Raw genomic sequence first — 17,633 nt, 5'->3', positions numbered from 1 at the left:
ACCCTACTATTGTCTCATAGTCAACAATTGGTTCCCACCTAACGTTTGGTACATCTTCCCTGGTTGTACAAAGTCCCAGACCCTCTTCCCCTCTACCAAACAGTTCAGTATAATGGTCTACCCATTGAACCTCCGGGATGGCATTCAGTTGGTCAACTACCGCATCCTGGTCTTGGGCTGAAAAGATAGCCCGCAGTTGGGCCGGCAATAAATGCTGGGTAAGAATCACGTGATCCGTCACGTGACCGCAAGGAAGTCCGCCCCCTCCAGGAAGCGGAATGGATTCAGCAAGAGCTCAGCTCGCAGTGCTGTTAATGGATAGAATGCTGAAGGCAAAAGTAAGCGTTCACACAGCAGAGCGGTCCTTCAGAGATTACAAAGCACGCCGCTCGGGCAGTTGGACCAGCAATAAATGCTGGGTAAGAATCACGTGATCCGTCACGTGACCGTAACGAAGTCCGCCCCCTCCAGGAAGCAGAATGGATTCAGCAAGAGCTCAGATCGCAGTGCTGTTAATGGATAAAAAGATACCAAACAGGTACTTGGTGCACCAGAGGAAAATCAACATGGACAGCCAAGTAAAATACCCCTGCAAGAGACACTCCCGGGAATTCAAATAACAAAACTCTGGACGCTGCATCTCTAGTGCAACAAATAGTCACTAAGGGCACAGGGCCTCATCACGAGTTGGGCGGTAACCCTTAAAATCGGCGGTAACGCTATCAGCGCCGATTTTAAGGGTCCATCGGATCACGAGTCCAAATACCGGCAGCGCTATTACAGCCGGCGCAAGTACAGCCGGCTGTACAAGCGGCGGCTGTAAAAGCGCCAGTAGCCATTTGCGCTAAAACATTTGGAATCACGAGTCCGGTTTAGGCGCAATTAGCGCCAGAAAAGCGGCGGATAATCCGCTGAAAATACCCCCAGCAAAAAGCTGGAGGTAAAAGAACACAGGCCACAGAAATAAGCAATAAGGGCCCAGGTGAAACAATGCAATTCAGAGGCCTACAAAGGACCCACCCATGCACAACACACCCTCCCCAATAACATGCTGCCATTTGCTGCCGGGAGCTTTGATGTGGACTTCTACCTGCTGCGCCTGGAGCTACAGAGGCCAGCCAATCAGGCCAGGGCCCTGGGATCGCAGGGGGTGGTGGGGATGAGGAGAAGGAGGAGGAGAGCAGCACCAGCAAGGCGGCCAGCCATCCCCAGGGTCAGGCCAACACCCTGGGCCCTGACTGATGGCCAGTTGGTGACTGAATATCGGCTGGACAGGGCAACCATCACCCAGTTGCTGGACACAATCCAGGCTGACATCAGCAGCCGCATAGCCATCAGCACAGCAGTACCTCCGCTAGTGAAGCTTGTGTCTGTGCTACAATTCCTTGGGACTGGCAGCTACCAACACACCGTTGCCATGATGCATGGAATGGCCCAGTCCACATTCATTGCCATGCTGGGACAGGTGCTGGATGCACTGTTGAATCATGTGAATGTGCACATCGCATTGCCAGCCACACTGGCACAGGTGAACCCGCTGAAGGGTCAATTCCATGCCATTGCCCAAGTCCCGAATGTAATAGCAGCCCTGGACTGCACACATGTAGCACTCGTACCACCCCAGGCACATGAGGCAGCCTACAGAAACCGGAAACAGTACCATTCCCTTAATGTGCAGATGACATGTGGGCCTGACCTCACCTTCAGCCACTGCTGTGCCCGCTACCCAGGATCCACCCACGGCTCCATGGTCCTGCGCAACAGTACCCTGCCAGTGTACATGGAAAGGCACTGAGGGCAAAACACATGGTTGCTGGGCGAGTAGAAATGTATACCATAATGCATGTTAATCCACAACTGATGGGACTGGTCACACACAATGAAATCCATGAATTTTAATAGGCAGCACCATTACTGCAGCATTCCCAATCAAGCACCTTGCACGAGAAACCTCGGACATGTCCAACACAGCAGAACACACCAATTCCGGATGTAAAAGACATGTGGCAGCACAGTGACATATGGAAGGCCTACCACCATAAAGCCTCCTGTGTGAGTAGCACTATGGCTCCCAACACTGACACAGTACAGACATCCCACCCGACAGTCATGCAAATGTAACCCATAAGTCGCCACATCCACAAATGCACCACACATAAGCAGACTGAGTAATGGCAATGTACATCCCACAAACCCTGTCCCCAGAATGGCCAAGGAAATGCATGGAGAACAGTAAAGAATAGTGACAACCAGAAAATGCAACTGCAGCCAAAGGGAATGGGAATGACACATGAGGCAGCCACTTCTCTCATGCAGAAGTAGATGGAAGGGCCCTCTTACCCAGTGACAAGTGAATGAGTACAGTTACATTCTGAAACAGAGGCGTACCAAGTTGAGAGTACCTCATTGATACAATGCTGCTCGTAGCACAGCACACTCCACAATGTTGTTGACCCAATGACAAGTATGGCAAAATGACACTGATGACTGAGCTCTGTATCTGCGCACTGTCACTGCACTATCTGAGCACTGAACTTACCTTGTCCCCATACCGGCTTTCTCTCCCCTGCAGGTGATTCTGGATATCCCCAGTACACGTGGCTCATGACCCCTGTGCGTCATCCACACACGGCAGCAGAGCGGGCATGCAACCATGCCCATGCTCGTACACGGATCTGCGTGGAGAGGGCATTTGGACTGCTGAAGGCATGCTTCCGGTGCCCCGACCGCACGGGAAGGGGCATTGATGTATGCACCAGAAAAAGTTGGGAAAATTGTACTGAAATGTGCAATGCTGCACAACATCTGCTGTCGCAGAAATATGCCACTGCCCCCTGATGCTCATGTGCAGCCACCTGAGGGTGATGACATGCCTGAAGGTGTTACACGTGCACAAAGGGTTGGGCTGAGGGAGGGGAGGTTGGCCAGACAGGGATTGATTGATGTATTTTTTTAACACAGGTGATGGATACATTGAACAAATGTCACTTCAACATTAAATAGCACTTTTTCGCAATCACTACTGTCCATGCTTTGTTATTTTTGAAACGTGATTTATTCTCAGTGCAACAAACCACCCTCCCCCCAGTGAACACCGAGCACACAATACCCCCTGGTAGGGCTGCGTTGTGGTGAAGTGGGGGGCGGCCTGCGTCAGCTCCCTTCTGTGCGGCCTCTTTGTGGGGGGGTGGGGTTGGTGGAGGCTCGCTGCCTTGGGCGCTGTGATGGTGTGGCCTCCGCCCCATCATCTTCATCCCGTTGGGTTTGCCGTGTGCCTGTGGGGTACATAGTGTGTGGTTTGAGTTAAAGGCTACCTACATTAGTGTCATGCAGTTCATGCTAACAAGTGGGATTGAAGACAGTATCAATCATGCATTCAACTTGCATTTTGTTCAGTCGCCATGTGGTGCTTGGTGTGAGTGAGTATGGAGGTACACTGCATGGGAATGTTTGTGTGACAAGATTGCATGCGTGGTTGGGGTGCACTGCGCTCAGGGTCTTGGAGGTGTATTCCTGCACACTCAAACTCTACGTAGCTGTCCCATTGCTATGGATGTCTATCCCCTGCCCCTAACATTGATGCACTGCACGTGCAGGATCATCTAGGCAGCACTATGGTTCAATGGATGTAGGGCTCACTTATGGGTGTCTGCAGTTCCTCACACACATTTCTTCACATTAATTCACTCAGGGTCTGCATGTGTGGTACTTTCAGTTGCATGCATTCGGAGTGGGACTCGCCTGCAGTTGGATTGATGCCAGTGCCTGCCTCCGCTCCACCAATTCCCTCGATGGTGCCAATGTCAATCAGGGTAATCCAAGGCATAAATTAGTTTTCAAAAATTGATTAGCAGAGTTTGCTAATAAAATTTTTCTTGATTAGCAAACAAACCCATTTTATTAGCAATTTTGTAGTAATGTTTTTAATGCCACCAGAATATACTTGTACCCAAAATACTAAATTACCAACAATACAGCAGTTTTGTATACCGCTGAAGTAAGACATTCGTGAGATAAGTCAGGCCTTGCAAATTCTTTCTGTAAAATGGTGCACGTCACCACAAACCCACTTTAGTTTGCTGCCGCCCAGAGGCCAACCATGCACAGTGAAACCTGTATTTGACATTTACTGCGAACAAAGTAAAGTTTAAATAAAAGTTTCCAACATCCCTTGCAAGTAGTACTGGCCCTTCTTAATATCTACTCTACAATGCGAGTGGGCAAAACTGCTTTGCGAGCCCTGGATGATTGTGTGTAAAAAGGTTAGCTGCATGAAGGAACACAAATAAATAGATATGATAAAAAGGCTCTGAAAACAGTTTGACCAGCTCACGCTACTGCAGGTGCAAATATATAATGCAATCATAATCATAGAGCAAAGTGAGCTCTGGAGGCCCACTACAGTGTACAGTTTTGCAGTAGGTCTGTAGATGTACAGACTAGATGAAACTATTGATCGCTACTTTGAGTAAATATCAAATTAGCTTTGTGTATTCATTATGTAAAAGACTAAGCAGAGTGGATGGCGTAGCAGGCAGAGAACTTGGCAAACTAGGCAGAATATTGTAGTTTGCGGCCATCTCACTTTCAGGGTAGCGGGTATAAACCAACATGGTAAGATAAAATGTCAAGGAGTATGGTATCAGCTCATGGGTTGAGCACCAGTTGCAAGCTGTATGTAACCAGCAGGCCACAGGATTAGGTTTTCCATCAAAGCATTTGGGCGCGTGGTCATGTACGTTTTCAAGTGTCCACTCGTCGATATGATGCAGCTTTCTCCAAAAAATTAAATCTAGTTCACAATGAGATTTAGATACACTTCACTGTAAAGTATGGAGACTGCAGTGTTTTACAGTAGCAATACTGTAATTATGCACTATGTAACCTATTGCATTTTTAGAAAAGGAATAGAAAGCCTTTTGTAAAAAAATAAAAAAACGAACACCTACTGTCTTTGGCAGACAGGATACAGTTAGCTTAATAACCGTATTATCCCGATTATTTCTGGTTTGCAATTATTTGAAAAATTAAATCTGCGTAGCACTCCCACACAGGCCATTTGGCACATGAGTGAAGGTGATGATTACTGCTGCACTCTCTCCATTAGCCCCTTTGAACTTGCAGTGAACAGAGAAAGGGTGGGTGGAGAGAGCTCTGAAGGCAAGAGAGGAATGCAGGGTGAGCTGTGCTTTCATTGAACAGGGTGACTTAAATAGCTAACTTTGCTATACAAGTGCCAGTTTAATTAGCAAACCTACAGAATTGCATAGCAATTTGCTCCGCGACACTGCTTGTTTTATGCCTTGCACTCATCTTCTCCTCCCAAGGTGTGAGTTCGGCTGGGGGTGGTGGTGGCCCTCCTCCAGTGCCCCTGCTTGCACTCCTGTGCTGTGAGAGGATGCCGCGGACTCGCACAAGCAGGTCGTTGAGGCGCTTGCAGCAATCCTCCCCATCCCGGGGCATGCGCCCCACAGCATTGACCCTTTGGCTGATGTTGCGCCAAATCTGTGCTCTGTGCTGGCCACTGGTTTTGCGCGGCTGCAGCTCCTCATGATGTGCCTCGGCCTCCTCCACCAGTACAGCCAGCTCCTGGTCGCTGAATTTGGGCTTTCTCACCCTGTCCAGGGCAGTCTTGCCCCTAGTGCACTCCTGTGACATGTTTTGGTGTTATATGTGGTGGATGGCTTCCAGGGGCTGTGATATCCGACGGATTGTGATTTCCAAGATGGCCACCGCTTTGTTTCCCGTTCCGGCTGTGACGCGTTTCCCGCACGCTCATAGCGCGCACTCACCTCATTTCCGGGATATGGCGGTAGTGCTCGGTGCGCCGGATTTAAGGTTTTTTTTAAAGGGTTCTACCCATTGCGCGCTATTTGCGCTAATGCCATGTCCCGGTGCATGTGCACGAAAACTCGTGATTTAGCGGATTATCAGCCGGGGGGCTTGGCGTTAGCGCTATTTAAGTTCGACGGGAAAATCGCTGCATTACCGCCGAACTCGTCATGAGGCCCACAGTATCCACTATTGTAGAAAATCCTAACAATAGCCCCACAACTATTAAAACTACAATGCCCACTTTAAAGATCCAAATCATCAAATGGTCCCTTTTTTTTTTTAAACTGTTTTTATTAAATTACATAACAAACACAACAGTGTCCCAGTATCCAGGACGTAACCCACCCCTCCCCCCCGACCCACCCACCTTCCCCATCCGAGCCCCACATAAATACCAAAATAGCGCATCAGCATGTCCAAGTCACAGCTAAAATTCCAACAAATACAAAAAGGAACATATAGTTAATTGTTACAATACAGGCGGTGGCTACTAGACCAGTTCACACCAGAGCGAAGGGGGTGGCCAATTCAGTGGCCAGGCACTTTCAAAGCATTGTCAGACTGGTTTCCGGAGCACCCTGGGAAGGTGAAGCCCGCCTGCTGCACTGTGCATCAGCTAGGTAGCTCCTGAAGGCCCCCCCAATAGTGCCTAGGTCTGCCACCGGGCGGAAGTGACTGGCTGTACTGCGACTCTCTACGTTCACATAACGACAGAGTTCACCCAGTGGTGTAGGGTAGGAGCCGCAGCCGCTCCCCAGGGACGGGCCACTAATAACCTGGCGACCACGGAAGCCATGCTCATCAATCGTTTATCGCTGTTAGATCGAAGAACCACCAATGCCAGCAGCCAAGTTTCAGGAGTGAATGGGATCGGATCTGCAATCATCTTTCCCAAAGCGTCTGCAACGGCCCTCCAAAAGGGTTGAATAAGAGGACAAAGCCATAGACTGCTGGCATCTTTTACAGTTCGAAGACCTCAGTGGGAATATTTTGTGCAAAGACCAGGGAGAGTGGTACAGCTGATATAGAAACTTATAATGAATTAGGCGATATCTGCAATTAATGGAGATTAATTTGGACTGACCCGGAACAACACCCCATTGTGTCTCCGTTAGAGATCGTGTTAAGCAGCCTTCCCATTTAGCCCTATATTGGGATGATGAGGGGGACACTAACAATCTAGCCATACCATACAGAGATGAAAACGCCCTTCTAGAGGACGCAGAGTTTGTAGCATACTCCAAAATTGGGGAGACGACTGACGCCAAGGGGAAATCCGGCCATCTCGACCTCAACACCTCGCGAAGACGAAAGTACAACAGCATAGTGAGCGGAGACCAGTCGCCCCGGGACTTAAGTTCCTCCCAAGTTCTGAATATACGATGCAGTGCAACATCCCCCAACGTGGAGATACCCAAGGTCTGGAAATGCTGAATAAATATATGTTCGATTGTGAGGGGGATCCCACGGACCCTGTAAATAGCCAGCAGCGGGGAATACCACGGACCCAGACCCGCCCACTTTGCCAATTGATCCCAGGCCCTCAACGTAATCTCGAGGGGTTGGACCTCCGCCTTTACATGACGCTCCCGGACAGCCCAAAGAAAGCCCCGCAAGTCGTTGGTCTGCGCGATGGCCCTCTCGAGGTGGGAGTGAGGACAACCATCCGAGGAAGACCACCACAAGTTGAGTATTGGATCTGAGCAATAAGATAATAAAGGAAAAGATTAGGGACCTCGAGCCCCCCCCCCCGGGCATACGTGCAGCATAGCGTGGATAAAGATATGCAAGAACGTTTCCCTGCCCAGATCAGTTTGGACATTAGAGCACTTATATGTTTCCAAAAGGAAGTAGGGGGCCATATTGGGATGTTATTAAAAACATTATAATTTCGTCAAGATAACCATTTTAGACGGAGATGCGGGCTGCTTGAGACAAGGGACGTCTTATCTACACATCTACCTTGTGCTCCAAAACTTGTACGGCAGTGATGTAGTTTTCGTCGAATAATCTAGTAGGAGAGGTGGACACTTTTATGCCTAAGTAACGAATTCCCCGTGGACACCATGCAAAGGATACACCGACATCCTGAGCGGAGACCCCAGGAGTGATTGGAAGAACTTTGGATTTAGACCAGTTTATTTCAGTGGTCGAAGTGGGCGGGAGCGGTCGGGAGCAGTGCTCCTCTACTTTTATTTTAAAAAGAAACCGTTCCGGAATGGTTTCGTTTTAAAATAAAAGTGTAGGAAGAAGTTGAAACTTGCACTTTCAGTGCACTGCACAGGACGTTTCCTTAGAGAGCAGGCACATGTTTTTGGGGGGTTTTATTGTGCATGGGAGGGGGCGCAGCGATGGGGTCTGTGGGGAGCGGTGCAGGCCAGTAGGAAACATAGTTCCACTACTTCTTTTCGTACACTTCGACCACTGGTTTATTTGTAGGCCAGAAATAGCCCCGAAAGCAGATATCTCCTCCATCACCGGTGGTAAATTAAGCCAAGGGTATTTTACATATAACAGCATGTCATCCCCATAGAGGGAGATAATGGAAACATGAGAACGGATAGTCGCACCACGATGGGAGTGGAACTCTCTCAGGGCACAGGCCACCGGCTCAATAGCCAGAGCAAACAAGAGAGGGGAGAAGGGACAGCCCTGCCTAGTCCCCCGGTTAGGGTAAATAGGAGAGGACTGAACTCTGTTTGTGTATACCAGAGCGCAGGGGCTGAATACAGCAATTTGGTCCAGTGAAGAAATGCGTTACCCATGCCCGAACGCCGAAGGACTTCGAACAGAAAAGGCCACTCCACCGAATCAAACGCCTTCTCCGCGTCGAAAGCCACCGCGGCGATGGGGACGTCCGGGTTCACGTTATGAATTAATGTAAACAGCCTACGCAAATTATTTTGTGTCGACCGGCCAGGAATAAATCCTGCTTGGTCCGGAAGAATCGGAGCGGACATATGAGGAAGGAGCCGGTCCGCAAGTGGCTTCGCGTCGATTTTATTATCCGTATTTATCAAAGACCAGGGGCGATGAGATGAACACTTCCTAGGGTCCTTGTTAAGCTTAAGCAGTACCGTGATCAAGGCCGTCCTAGTGGAATCCAGCAGTACCCCGGAGGAGGCAGCCTTCTCAAAGGTGGTACTTAAATGAGGAATGAGTAAATCTGGGAAAGCTTTATACAACTCGGCCGTAATCCCATCCGTACCAGGGGCCTTGTCATTCGGGAGCGACCGAATTATGCCACGAAGTTCATCCACAGTGGGGGGAACATTAAGAAGCGCCCCGACCTCTGAATCAAGCCAGCCCAGGGCTACCCTATCAAGATACTGCGCAATGACATCATGACAAGCTCCCCCACAAGCGGAATACAGCTCCCCGTAGAACTGGTGAAATACCCAGTTTATCCCCACCACGTCTCTTGACAGGCTCTCCTGTGGGGGACTCCACTTTCAGTATAGGTTCCAAACGGTTCTCCTGCCTTATGGCCCAGGCAAGGGTCCTACTCGGGGGATCACCCTCCACAAATCTCGCCGCCAACACTGGGTCACCCAGGAACCTCTCCTCGCTATCCATTAATGAACACATTTCTCGTTTCTTTGCCGAAAAGGTCAGCATGAAGCGTGGGAGAGTCGGACACCCTTAGGAGCTCCAGATTTTTAATTTCCCCTTCCACCCGGGCAATCGCCCGGCGAATGTCTTTCAGAACCCCTCCCTCCTGTGATATACACCAACCCCACAAGTAGACCTTAAGTCTCCCACAGGACACTGGGGCTAGAGACGGAACCCTTATTTAACTGAAAAAATTCTGCAATGGACTGGCGCAGGTCTTCCCGAAACGCCGCATCTTCCAGAGCCTGGGCTCTAAACCTCCAACGAAGTTGTCTAGGGGGGAAAGGGAGACCTCTAAGCCTCACCAGTACCGGGGAGTGGTCCGACAGAGTGCGAGGAAGAATCAGTGCACCCTCCGCCACCCGAGAAAGCTTCGTGGACAGAAAAATATAGTCAATTCTAGAGGAACTCCCATGTACACCCGAATAAAATGTATATTCTTGGGCGTTTGGATGATGCCAACGCCAGATATCAACCAGAGAGTAATCTGAGTCTATGGAATTCCATGTTTGAGCAGCCCGGGTAAGTGGTCTAGGAGCTGGTGTTGATCTGTCTAGCGAGGCCGAAGGGCTAAATTAAAATCTCCCACCCAAACCACATCAGACCCCGGGAATGTCCGGAGGTGTTCCGAGCAAGACAGGAAAAACTTGGGGAGGTCATAATTAGGGCCATACATACTTACGAATATAACAGGCCAGCTCGCAATCTCTCCAGCACAAGAATAAACCGACCCTCGTCGTCCAAAACCTGCTTGTGCAGGTTGAATTCCAAAGTTTGGTGAATGTATATTGCCACACCCCGGGAATGGGACGAGTAGGAAGAGCCATATCTATGTACACCCCACCCAGACGAAGGCCGGGGGATTGTGATCCCTGCCTATATGAGTCCCCTGTATGCATAGGACATTAACATGATGATTTCAGACAAAGTTAGAAATGAGGCGCGTCTTTTTAGCATTGTTGAAACCCCGAATATTCCATATAAGTAGAACCATCTCAGAATTGGCCGGCGTGCGAGTACCCAGTGAGGTGGTCACTGTTTATGCAAGTCAAAAAACAAATGCCTGTGACAAAAAGGGGAACTCCCAATAAAGGACTGCAGACATTTTGAAAAACTTGACGCAAACAAAGGCATACATGGCTCGGAAGGAAAAGCCCACCCCCTGTCCCCCTTAACCTGGGAACCAGCAAACATGCACCGGAACAATTGAAAAACCCGAGCAAAACCCATTCCACCCCCCACCCACGCCGGAAACCCTAACCTACCGGCCAGTAAGCCCCACCCCCAAACCTCCTACCAAGTAAAATACAACCTCACAAAACTTAGGTGCCGCAGGACATGGTGGGCGCCGGCGGCCACTGAACCTCCTAGAAGCAAAGGCTCTTTTACCATATTAAACAACCACATTGGAAATAACTCAATACATAACGGACCAAGAATTGCACAGAAAGGCCCCAAGGTTTACCAGGGGCCCCGCTAGCGGGGCGCAGGCGCGCAAAGGACATCATCAGCAGGCAACTGGTCAGGATGACTGTCAAGGGGAGGACCCCCCACGTGGGAGTTCCAAGGCAAATCACTCCACCGACTCTGCAGTTGTAAAGAATAATGTCTTCCCCTGATAGACAACTCTTAGCTTTGCGGGATACATCATAGAATAGCAGATATCCTTCTTGTGCAAAGTATTTTTCACCACCAAGAAGGGCTTCCTCGTGTCCTGCACTTGTTGACTAAAATCCAGAAAAAGTCTAATCGTAGCAGACCCCCACCGGAGGGACTTTTTCTCCCTGGCAACACGGAGCAAGATATCCCAGTCCCGGTAGTTGAATATACGGGCTATGATGGGTCTCTCCGGTGCCCCTGGGGGGGGGGGGGCTCACCGCCAAGGAGCGGTGGGCTCGCTCCACCATGAACATGCCTGTAACAGGGGGGTTGTCAAGGACCTCACAGAGCAGTTTCTCCACAAATTCCTCCATGTTATCGATGGGGGTAGATTCGGCGACCCCTGTGATCCTGATATTATTCTTTCTGGACCGGCCCTCCAAATCGTCATTCTTGGCCACCACTTTTTTCACCGTTTGCTGGAGAGACGCCACCTCCCGTTGAAGCACAGTGACCCTATCCTCCCTCTCACCGATCCGCCTCGGACATCCTCCCACACAACTTTTCAATCTGTACAGCGGAAACGTCCACCTTTTTGCACCTAGGCTGTCTGTGCTGCCCTTAAGCGCTAACGTAGTCTGATTAAGGGCCATAAGGTCAAATTGAGAAGAGCCCGCAGCAGTCTCCTGCTGTGAGGAGTCAGACCTAGCATATTGGTCCATTCTAGCCTGTTTCTCCTGGTTGCCCATTCCGGGCACCAAGGGTAGTTCCAGTCCGTGCACAGGCTGACACGCAGGATAAAACAATGCCCCACGCAGCATCCAGAAGAAGGGCAATAATTAGCAACTAAGCCGGACAATCCAACACACCCCCCTTGAGAGGGCACACACCAGGCTGGACGGGAGAGCAGAGGGGTAGGCAGCCGCCGATTAAATATCCCACCAGTGTGCCACCAAAGAGACTGCACCAGGATCAGCAGCTTCTTGATAAAGATTAATTGGAGGCACGTGAGCAACCCTCACTCAACGTTCACAACCGCCAATCACCAACATGGAGTCCCCAGGACCAAACTGGAGGGGTGCTGGAGCACAAGGAAAAATGCATTATTATGGCCCACACGTTGCAGTCCGGCGATCCAATACACCGTCCACCCGTCGTCAATAGGGAAGGGAAAAAGAAAAGGGGAGAGGAAGAGGAGGAGCGGGGCTATTGGTAACAGAAAGCAGGCCGTTCAAATTGCAAATCACAGGTCCAAACCTTGCAGTCTGTAGGCCAGCAGCGTATGGAGCCCTACACACAATGCCCCTCCACCAGGCGGCATGCAAAAAAGAAAGAATAGGGAGAGGGGACAGACCCACAGAGACCGCAGCAGGAGCCCCCAGGTGCTGCAATCCCAGGCCGCCCACCCCCGCCCCAACAACAGAAATGCCCCGGAACGGGGAGCCACACAGGGCCACAGCCGCGTCGAGCCGGGGGCAAGACGAGACGCGGACGGGGCTCCACCAGGGATACTGAAGGTGTGCAGTGACAGCGGGACCGCCCGTGCCGCTCTGCCAGAAAGGTGGCTGCTCCTCCAGGCCCGGCCTAGACCCGCCGCGCCCAGTGCCACTAGAGGAGCTCGTGGAGAATGATATTGATGTTTTGTGCTTAACAGACGATTCATGTGGACGCAAGGTAGATCTTGTTACACCATTGGTTTACAACTTTTTTTGTAAGAACCGTGACCATGGAAACGGGGGAGGAGTAGCCATTTTGGCCAAAAATGTATTTCACTTCTTTGAATCCTTTATGGACTGTGCAGGATGTGAAATTATTCACTTAAAGGTTACCCCCAACGACAGCAATTGCTTAAATATCATACTGATATACTGCCTACTGGACGACATGCCTGACTTCAATGAGGAACTGGTCCATCTCTTGGCCAACCCGAATTGCTTCCCTATTTTACCAGGGGACCTTAATTGTTGGCTCAGAGACACAACTGATAAGGAGGCACCACTTGGAGCATCACCTCAGAAACATTGTTATCACAATACCAAACTCACTCGTTCAAAATCAAATGTCCTTGATTGGATTGCATAACTAAACATCACTATGACTGTTGACACTGAAGCATGTATCTGGTACGACCACTCATTTGTAGAGTGCTCCCTGTAGCTACCTGATAAACCAGCTCATAAAAGAAACAATCCAAAGAGAGTGATTAGTTGGAACTTTAGTAAAATCAAACCTGAGGACTTAAGCAGCTGGCTCACACACATCATTAACTCCATCACAGACCTAGATGCACCTGGGGTGCTGGTAAAATTCTACAGCACACACTTGAACACTATTCTGGACAAAGTTGCTCCCGTAAAATCAAAGGCTATAAGAAATGGAGTGTGTCACCAGAAATGGTTTACCACAGCCCTCACAGACCTAAAAAGGGGGAAGAGACCAGCAGTGCAGGTGTGTGAAAAAAGAAATCCACAAAAACAAGGCTGCTTGGAAATCACTGGGAAATGGCTATGAAAACACAATCTACGAAACAAAAACAACCAAATCGACAGTGCAGAGAACAATACAAAGAAACCTTTGAAAAACCTATCTCGCAGCCACAACTCCTCATTCCTACTGACGAGGACTGTGTTAACGTTCAGCGGGCATTCCTAGACAGTCAACTTAGCTCGTAGCAGAATAACAAATAGCATAAGCAGAAAGACACAACTAGAAATACGAGTGATGGAAGATCGAGAAGAACCGAAGTTCCACTTTAAACCAGTTATTGTGGCAGAGATGTAAATAACACTAAAAAACATGTGCCCTACCACCTGCCTGGGCAATATTCTTCCGTCCAATCTCATTTTGACCAATTTAAAAGCTTTTACTCCTTTTCTAGTACAATGTATTGTTTCTTTCAGCCACAACTCAGTTCCCGACTGCATCAAAGAGGTCGTAGTAACCCCCCTTTAACAAAAAAAAAAAAAATCTTGTATCCCAAGGAACCTGGTAATCTGCAACATATCACCAACACCCCCTTTCTACTAAAGATGGTGGAAGAGACGGCCACCACCACCCAGCTACAGCAACATCTAGAAAATGTGGGCATCCTCCATCCTAGACAATCAGGCTTTCGGGCTAACCACGGGACGGAAAGCTCCCTATTATACCTCTGAACACACATGCTGGACACCCTGGACAGAAGCAAGTCGGAGCTGCCGATATTCGATATGTCCGCAGCGTTTGACTTTCTACACCATAAACGCCTGTTAGAGACACTAGCAACCACAAGAAATTGGTCAAGGGATGCTACGGTCGGGATCTGTTCATTCTTGAGCAACAGGAAGTCCAAGGAGTGTTGGGGCGATGCCATCTCGGGATCAGAGCAAATACACTGTGGGGTCCTTCAGGGTGCGTGTTTGTCCCGAGCCCTATTTAACATATACATCAGGCCTCTCTGCGACCAACTGACTGATATGAGGATACAGTTTACAAACTATACAGATGATATTCAACTCCTGGTGGAGCTATCCGATTCACATAGGCCAGCCTATACGTATGAGTCGGTTAAGAACTGGATGTCCAAAAACTGGATGTGTTTTAAACAGTGCCAAAACCGAGCTTGTGATTTCCGGATCCACGCATGCAAGGGCTAAATTAGACCCTGAATAGGGAAGGTTGAATATTGAAGGACATTGTATCCAGTGGTCGAAGTGGGTGGGAGTGGTCGGGAGTGGTGCTCCTCTACTTCTTTTGAATACGTTTTACCTTTCCTATACTTTTATTTTAAAAAGAAACCATTCTGGAACGGTTTCGTTTTAAAATAAAAGTGTAAGAAGAAGTTGAAGCTTGCACTTTCAGTGCACTGCACTGGACGTGCCCTTAAACAGCAGGTGCATCAGTTTTGGGGTTTTGTATTGTGCATGGGAGAGGGCGCGGCAATGGGGTTTTTGGGGAGAGGTGCAGGCCAGTGAAGACCCTTGATGTCTACTTAGAGGCCTCCCTCAGAGCAAAGGCACTTGTGGGAGGGGTTGTTAAAAACTACCAGTACCACTTAAGGGTGCTGAGACACATCAAACCATGTATGTAACCCAAGAATTACGAAACCCTAGTTAGGGCCATTATCATGCCTAGACTTCATTCTTGTACTGCCCTCCTGATCGGTGCCAATAAAGACTGCATAAACAGGCTCCAAGTGATTCAAAATGAGGCAGTTAGGATTTTCTGTGGTACCTCGAGGAGAGCACATCTCGAGCGCCAGGAAAGAGTTACACTGGCTGCTAGTGGCTGCGAAAGTACGCTGAAAAGTTCTCTTTGACCCACAAGTGCATTTATGGCAGTGCACCTTCCTAACTCAGAAAAAGTCTGGAGCAATATGAACCATCAAGACCATTATGCTTGAGCTACACCCAACGCTTACTTAACCCAAGAACGAAAAGAGCGAGTGGTAACGGGTGGCCCTTTCCAGCCCATGTCTGGAACACCCTTCCATAAATGTACAGCAGGAAAAACATTGGCTGGCCTTTCGTAAGCAGCGGATAATGCTCCTATTTGAGTTGTAACCCCAAGATCTAGTCTATGTCAAGTCCTTGCTCCTTAAATGTCCTGTGTTGATGTGCGCTGTGATGCCTGTGGGCTACGGCGTGTACAAAATAGATAAAATAAAAGAGATGTTGATCGCTGATGGGAAACCTATGTGCCACACACAATTCATCTGTTTTTTGGTGGAGTGTAGAGATCAAACCCCTCCCCCGCCCAGTCTCAGTGCGAGCACTATCTGCTAAAAGCCGCCCAAAGCCCAAAACAAAAATAGTTTGGAGGGACTTAACTCAGGTGGCACGAGGACGGCAATTAAGGGGATGCAGGAGAATAAAGAAATGCCATACAAATCCAAGGGAGTAATCCAAAGAACTAAAGCCAAGTTCAAATCTGAGGTTCAATCTAGACTGTGTGTAAGCATGGGAATTGACTGTCAAAAGTCCCAGAAATTCAAGCCAAGTCGTTATTTCAAGGAGCACCAAGAGCAACCAGAGCAGATGGGGATAATCCAATCACACAAGCCGCTTGAGATCCAGAAAAGCAGACCAAAAAGCACTGTAACACCAGTGTTAGAAGTGTACAAACAAAAGTAGTGGAACTGTGGCCCCTTGCGGGGGACATAGTAGGCTGGAAGGGAGTACCGCGCAGCACGTTTTTTAAGGGTTGCAGCTAGGATGATTGACAGCTAATTGAGTTGAAACAGATGCCAGTTTATCTGTAACTGACATGGGGTGGTAAAGTGGGGCAGTGTGCTTTAACTTCACAAAGAACAGTTGCGGAATGTTGAAAAGGGTTGCATAAAGTAGCAGAACTCTTGACCGTAAAATATAAATCTAGTGGCACACCGCTTCCGACAGTTCCCACTCTCTTCGACCACTGCGTAACACTCCAGGTAATTCAGTTTGCAAGGTTGGGTAAGTCAATGCCAGGGATATAAGAAGCCAGAACATGAAGCCACAACAAAACACCACCCACACAGGGACATTCCTGTTTGAGGGGCGCTGGACTGCCGCAATGCAGGAAGATTATTTCTGCCTTGGTGCTCCACTCGCTATCCTCCATACTGGATTGATCGAACGAACGTCTGAGAGCGTGATCACCTAGTGTGCGCCGGGAATGTTGGAAACTGTATATCCCGATACGCACCCGATTTCTACCCCAGGCACCAGGGGACCCTCAGTGTTTTTGCTGTCAGCACCTGCCTAGCGTGGAGCAGTGCCTATTCCTGACAATTACACTAAAGCAAAGGGGAAGTAGTAGTTGATGGGAGGAATGTGTTGAAAGGTACTAATATTGAGTAGGGAGTTTAGAGCTGTATCCTCAGGACTAAGATTGAAAAACAAACGAGCCAGGCACTAAATCTTTGTTGACAATATTAAGGCTCTTTAGTTGGAGAATACTGGGGCCGATTAGTCCTAGTTAGGCCCACTATCCTGACCTCTTTTCCACAGCTATCCTTTGATTTCTTGTTTAATGCACCCAGGACATACATGCTTTAACCAAGCACCTTCCTGTTCATGCACTGTGGCCAGGGTGTGTGCTAGGCGCTATGCACCAGAATGGCCAATGAACTGGAGATTCCTCTGGAGATCAGTATCTCTAGGTCTGACACTTTGATTCATCTCATTCTAACGCTGTTAGCTTAAATTCTTTCCTTAGAAAGACTATCTACCTTTGTCGATAGAGCCCCTTTACCCCCTAAGGGTTTATTCCCATCTTATCCTGACAAAAGATATATTAACCTTTTAGATCAAAATAGTGCATGACATATTTATTGGTTCTACAATAGTGGCATTTTCCCAAGACAACATTTCTAAATCTGCCAGTTGGACTTCGCCATCAGAGTTTAGTAATAACTACTGTATGGGTGTCTTCTCTCAAGCTGAAACTCTGTTTGGTGAAGAATTTTTACGAATTCTTTTGACTTGACTAGGCTGAGGTCCATCTTAAGTGTGGGAACCTCATATAGCTATGGAGGAACGGTGTTGGGATATAGAGCAAATTATTATAGTCTCCTTTGATGCATACATCCATGGTTACAATTTGCAATTGTATTTTTTGAGAACTTA

General features: G+C 48.7%; 1 protein-coding gene across 2 annotated transcripts in view; it reads left to right on the top strand.

The window, feature by feature from the left end:
- DNMT3A (DNA methyltransferase 3 alpha) overlaps positions 1–17,633 on the top strand; it is a 2,439,715-nt gene that overhangs the window by 653,118 nt on the left and 1,768,964 nt on the right. The window lies entirely within an intron of this gene.

The sequence above is a fragment of the Ambystoma mexicanum genome, chromosome 4p (genome assembly GCF_040938575.1).
Source record: "Ambystoma mexicanum isolate Mex_15411 chromosome 4p, UKY_AmexF1_1, whole genome shotgun sequence".
Classification (NCBI taxonomy): domain Eukaryota; kingdom Metazoa; phylum Chordata; class Amphibia; order Caudata; family Ambystomatidae; genus Ambystoma; species Ambystoma mexicanum.
The sequence above is the reverse complement of the archived record's forward strand: the minus strand, read 5'-3'. Positions and strand labels throughout refer to the sequence as shown.